This window comes from Macaca thibetana, chromosome 17 (assembly GCF_024542745.1).
Source record: "Macaca thibetana thibetana isolate TM-01 chromosome 17, ASM2454274v1, whole genome shotgun sequence".
Lineage (NCBI taxonomy): Eukaryota > Metazoa > Chordata > Mammalia > Primates > Cercopithecidae > Macaca > Macaca thibetana.
The window spans coordinates 90,469,472-90,476,111 of NC_065594.1; positions in this window are offsets into that span (position 1 = coordinate 90,469,472).

Consider the following 6,640-nt stretch of genomic DNA (forward strand, 5'->3'; position numbering starts at 1 on the left):
CAGGGGTTACAATGGCTTAGCTTCAGCTCAGAGGCCTGACAGAGCCCTGCCTGAGTTCCAGTCCCTCCTGCAGGCCATGAGAGATGACCCTGGGAAAGTTCTTTGGGATTTGGGCATCTTGTCTGGAAAATGGGGGAAAATGTTCATCCCCGGGGTGGCTGTGAGGATGGAGGATGATTGCCCAGGAGCTCTGAGCTGAACCTGCCCTCCTTGTCCCTGGAATCACCCCTTGAGAGGCCGAGACAATGTCCTGGTCCCAAGGATGTCTAGGCTCACCCAGCTGTTTTGAGGTAAGCAAAGTAAGAGGGCACATCTCCTTTTGTGAAAGCAACACTTTGACCTCCTTCGTGACAGCTCCCACAATGCATGCACCTCTGTCAGAGGCGTTTGAACCAGAGCCACTCCATCTTGAGTAGGGGCTTGGTAAAATAAGGCTGAGACCTGCTGGAGTGCTTTCCCAGGAGGTTAGACATTCTAAGTCACAGGATGAGGCAGGAGGTTAGCACAAGATACAGATCATAAAGAGCTTGCTGATAAAACAGGTTGCAGTAAAGAAGATGACCAAAACCCACCAAAACCAAGATGGCAAGTGTGACCTCTGGACATCCTCACTGCTACATTCCAACCAGCACCATGACAGTTTCTAAATGCGATGGCAATGTCAGGAAGTTACCCTGTATGGTCTAAAAAGGGGAGGCATGAATAATCCACCCCTTGTTTAGCATATCATCAATAAATAACCATAAAAATGGGTAACCAGCAGCCCTTGGGGCTACTTTGTCTGTAGAATAGCTATTCTTTTATTCCTGTACTTACCTAATAAACTTACTTTCACTTTATGGATTTGCCTTGAATTCTTTCTTGCGTGAGATCCAAGCACGCTCCCTTGGGGTCTAGATTGGGACCACTTTCTGGTAAAATCTTTCTGGTGAACCGTGGAAGAGATGTTACTAAGGAGACCCCCAACCCAAAGGAAATAGACTGCACACCGATTGGCTGACCTTGGGTAAGTCGGTTGCATTTACCCGGGTGAAGGATGGGATTGGGTTAGAGGCCCAACTTAGGGGAGTTAGAGTCTCTCCTAAGACACAGTGGGTTAAAGGCACCTCCTAATAAAAGGCAAGAAAGCTTGACCAAACTTGGGTTCAAGGCCCAACTTAGGAGGGTTAGAGTTCTTCCTAAGGTTTAGGGGGTGAGAGGCCCTTCTCAGTAAAGTCCCTCTCGGCTAAGAACGTGTTTGGCACGAAGAGATGTTAACTGCTATTCTCTTTGGATTAATCTGCCTTGCACTCTTTGCTGATGGCTATGGGTGACAGAATTATGCATGTACAGAATCATGGGACACGGGGGGCTTTTTGCTCACTAATGGGGGAAACTCGAGAGCTGATGGGACTGCTGGAAAAGATCCCTGTGCTACTGACAAGTGGCTGCCTGAACTTTTCAGTGTCCCTACACTGGGTGGGTATTTCTCTGGCCTCCCTGAGCTCTTCACCTTCCCCACCCTGCCGTAGGCGATGATTTTTCTCTCTCTCCTTTTCCTTTCTTATCTTTTGTATTACTCAGGGCGAACGTCTTGGGCAGAGACCACAAGTTGAAACTCCCGGTTGGAGGTTGGATTAAAAGTGATGGGGCCCAACCGGGGGAAGCTTGAGCTTTGCCAGTTTGATATTGAGTGCTAAGCAGAGACGCTAATGTCCGTGTTTTGTCACACGTATTTTGCTCTGGCCAGAACAGAAAAAGATAATTTTCCTTTGTGTTGCGGCTTTGCCCCCAGGGCTGTGGAGTAGCGAGCCAGATCAGTAGGGCCATTCAGGGAAAGGGAACACAGAAACCTGGCATGCCAGCAAAAGGGAAAGGATTTCTTACCAGTCGGACTTCTGTCCTCTCTCTCTCTCTCTGCAAGCTACTCTCTCTCTCTGTGCCCATTGAATGAATGGTAAAAATCAGTTTACCTCTTCTGTAAAGTTTTGATTAATAGGAAAAGGGATTTGTAAGGCTAGTCTTAAGCTGTAGTAAATCTGGTGTGCTTTGTGTATCTTTCTCTATTGTTCTGTCATAAAGTGGGGTACCTTAGGATAGAATGCAGGCTTAGGACGCCATAAGCCTGCTGTTCAAAATGGCCTTGCAAACTGGTCAGTAACAAACTTTGCTGCAGGTTCCTGAAGAAAAAACACTGAATAATGTTTTCCTCTCATCTTGTTTCATGTCCTTGGGAGCTTGTTCTTGTAATCATGTGGCGGTACTTTCTCTTGGTCTCTGTCATGTGGAGAACAGGAATTTTGGAGTTCACGTCAGTTAGCCCTAAAAATCATCTCAGTTAAAAGCCTTTACAAGCTCAAAATCGGCTGCTCTGGGCTCCTTCTCGGAAGAGCAATGGAGACTGCCCAAGGCTGTAGGTCAGTAGCTAAGGCTTTGTATCTTCACAGTGGCGGCCCAGGTTCAGGGATCAATTCCTGCCTTAAAAAATAAGTCCTTTCTGGTTTAATGTCTGTGTAAACATTTGTTAATTCTCTTCCCCTCCACAAATGGTTTTAAATTTTCCTTTCTCTAAGCTCCTGGGGTGTTTACCTTTGGTAAATTTCAAAAGCCAGAAATACTGACTGTTTGGCCTGGCTAAAGTTGGGTAATAAGAAATTTAAAAGTTTTTTTTTTTTTTTTAAGAGCTCAGCTGGGCATGGTGGCTCATGCCTGTAATCCCAGCACTTTGGGAGGCTGCGGCAGGCAGATCATCTGAGGTCAGGAGTTCAAGACCAGCCTGACCAATATGGTGAAGCCCCTGTCTCTACTAAAAGTACAAAATTAGCCAGGTGTGGTGGCACACGTCTGTAGTCGCAGCTACTCAGGAGGCTGAGGCAGGAGAGTTCTTGAACCCAGGAGGCAGAGGTTGTGGCGAGCTGAGATCGCGCCATTGTACTCCAGCCTGGGCAACAAGAGCAAAATGCCATCTCAAAAGAAAAAAAAAAAAAAAAGAAAGAAAGAAAAGAAAAAAAAAAGAGCTCTGTGGTTAAAAGTCAGCTTAATTAAAAGCAGATGTTCAATTTCTAACCACCTGGAACTCCTTGGGAAAAACAGAGGAGGTACCGCAAACACCATTTTGGAAAAATTCTCTGTTTTTCTCATAAAACCCCAGGAATTAAGAATGGATACGTCCCTCTCAAAATCTAAGGCTCTATTCTATTTTGCATTGTGTTATCTGACATTTATGACTTTTGGGGGTATCAAAAATTACTTCATGTCATAAAAAAGCTTTGGTGTATAATAACTAGGTAAAAAATGTAATTTTATAAATGGCTAATGGCAGTTATGGGGGGATATGACACTCTTTGCACATGTGGATCAGAGAAGCACACTCTTGGCCATCTAAAAGTTATGGAAATATCTCCCCTAACACACACACTAAGAGATAAGACTCCCATGCGGGATAGGTTAATCACAGAATGGGCTAATTCTCTCTTTTTAGAATCCAAAAATCTGATATAAAAATGGGACCTTTAATTTTGGGGGATTTGTTTTGTCTTCCAGCTGTGCCTGCTTGTTAGGCTGTAGAAACTGCATGTTTTCCTGGTCCTTTTCCTCCAAGGGCTCCACACTGCAGCCAGTAATCAAATTAAAAAACCGGCAAATGAAAAATCTTACATGCACTAAATATTGGTATGTGTTCCAAAATTATGGGGAACTCCTATAATTCGAATAGGACTTTGTGTACATTATCAGTAATAATTATAATTGTTATGTTAAGTTATTGTGTGACGCAGAGGTAAAATATTTGTCAGTTGTAGTTTTGACCATGGCTGCCCTAAGACTTTGCCATCCGCAAACGATTGTCTTGTGTTAATCCCCTTCAAAAGGTTGTTGTATAATCAACTATAGGACTTTAACAGATACACTTAAATGCAGGTTTCAAATAACTTTGGATATTGTAACATTGGAACAGAGGAAAAAAATTTTCAGGACTCATAGACAGCTAAAATGTTCATAAATATCAAACCAGAGTTAAATGCATGGACTGAACTAATAGAAGTCTAAAGTAGTCTTTTATCCCTTGTTTTGTTTTTCAGAGTCAAGGAAACTTTTCTTTTAAGCTATTTACAACTTTTAACAATTAAGTCTACTCCTGTGAACAAAAGCTGAAGAATATTTGTCTCTCTCTGCCTGATTTCTCCAGAATTTGGAAACTATTTGTAAGTATTCTTATGGTAATACAGTTATTTGCATAAGTGCAATAAAAATCTGATTTCTTTTGCAACAGGGCACAATTAAAGAAACTGGTTATTTTACCAAGGCTTTCACTGGAATGATGTGCTTTCCTTTAAGGAATCAAGCTTAACTTATAGAGCCAATAAAAACTCCTTGGGGGCCAGGTGCAGTGGCTCATGCCTGTAGCCCCAGTACTTTGGGAGGCCAAGGCGGGCAAATCACATGAGGTCAAGAGTTCGAGACTAGCCTGGCCAACATGGTGAAACCCTGTTTCTACTAAAAATACAAAAATTAGTTGGATATGGTGGCATGTGCCTGTAATCTCAGCTACTTGGGGCATGAGAATCACTTGAACCTGGGAGGTGGAGGCTTCAGTGAGCCAAGATTTTGCCACTGCACACCAGCCTGGTCAACAGAGCAAGACTTTTGTCTTAAAAGAAAAGAGGCCGGGCGCGGTGGCTCAAGCCTGTAATCCCAGCACTTTGGGAGGCTGAGACGGGCGGATCACGAGGTCAGGAGATCGAGACCACCCTGGCTAACATGGTGAAACCCCGTCTCTACTAAAAATACAAAAATTAGCCGGGCGCAGTGGCGGGCGCCTGTAGTCCCAGCTACATGGGAGGCTGAGGCAGGAGAATGGCGTGAACCTGGGAGGCGGAGCTTGCAGTGAGTGGAGATCGCACCACTGCACTCCAGCCTGGGCGATAGAGCGAGCCTCCGTCTCAAAAAAAAAAAAAAAAAAAAAAAAAAGTAGCCGGGTGAGGTGGCGGGCGCCTGTAGTCCCAGCTACTCGGGAGGCTGAGGCAGGAGAATGGCGTGAACCCGGGAGGCGGAGCTTGCAGTGAGCTGAGATCCGGCCACTGCACACTCCAGCCTGGGTGGCAGAGTGAGACTCCGTCTCAAAAAAAAAAAAAAAAAAAAAAAGAAAAATCCCCTTGGTAAAACTGGCCTCACACCTTGTCTACATAGTCCCTGTGCAGGGTTCCTGATCTGTGGTAAGTAAAAAATGTCACTTTCTGACAGGCCCAGGAGTTCCAAGTTATCTTAAAACCTCAAAAGAAAAAAATTCACCCAACTCATATAGATATTTGAGGATACAAACCCATGTCTGAACTCTGCCAAAAAAAAAAAAGTCTTAACTGAGATTCCTTCTATAGAACAAAATTCCATCAAAGCCAATTTTAAAAGCCTGTGTGAAAAAATAATTATTCTTGCTGCACTTTATACAAATAATCAGGCCTAGTATAATAAAGAAAATCAGTCATACCACAATTTGTCTTTGGTAAAAATGGGGAGACCGGAGAGAAAAAACATTATGTTTCAAGAACTGTGGTATACCTGTTATTAAATTCTAGTCTCATCAGTTGTTTTTAAGTTTTTTCCTGCAATTTACACTAACTTTTCTTATTCTTGTGAACCAACCAGTGATCTCTGACTGCTGCTCAGAAGAAACAAGAGGGATGGGTAATATAAAAGTCTAAATCAATATTCTAATTTTGGGCATGTACTAAAATCAGCTACCAACCCCATATCAACTCAGTTTCAACAATTGCCCAGTTCATAAAAAGCCTTCTAATTTAGTTTACTTGGGATAATTTTACTTATTTTGCTTTACTGTTGTAAAATATATTGCCGTCATACTCTTTGTGTAAAAAGCAGAATAAGTTTACCAAATGTTTTCTTAAATTAAACACTTATCTTCCAGATATCACCTTTTGCTGGAACTCAAAAGTTATGAATGGCCCTTGCCACACCAGTGCTTTCTAACTAAACTTCTCTCTACCCTGAATGCAAGAAACTCAATAGTTAGGCAGGAATATCATTGCCCCTATTCAGCCTAAAAAAGTTACAAAAGATGGTCTTCAACCCTCTACAACCCTTGGGATTAAGGGTTCTCCTATAAAAGAGAGGGAGGGAAATGTCAGAGGTGTTTGAACCAGAGTAACTCCATCTTGAGTAAGGGCTTGGTAAAATAAGGCTGAGACCTGCAGGAGTGCATTCCCAGTAGGTTAAAAATTCTAAGTCACAGGATGAGATAAGAGGTTGGCACAAGATCCAGGTCATAAACACATTGCTGATAAAACAGGTTGTAGTAAAGAAGATGGCCAAAATCCACCAAAACAAAGATGGCGATGAGTGTGACCTCTGGTCATCCTTACTGCTACACTCCCACCAGCGCCATGACAGTTCACGAATGCCATGCCAAGATAAGAAAGTTACCATATATGGTCTAAAAAGGAGAGGCATGAATAATCCACCCCTTGTTTAGCATATAATCAAGAAATAACCATTTCTTGATTATATGGGCAACCAGCAGCCCTTGGGGCTGCCCAGTCTATGGAATAGCCATTCTTTTATTCCTTCACATTCCTAATAAACTTGCTTTCACTTTACTCTATGGATTTGCCTCAAATTCTTTCTTGTGTGAGATCCAAGAACTCTC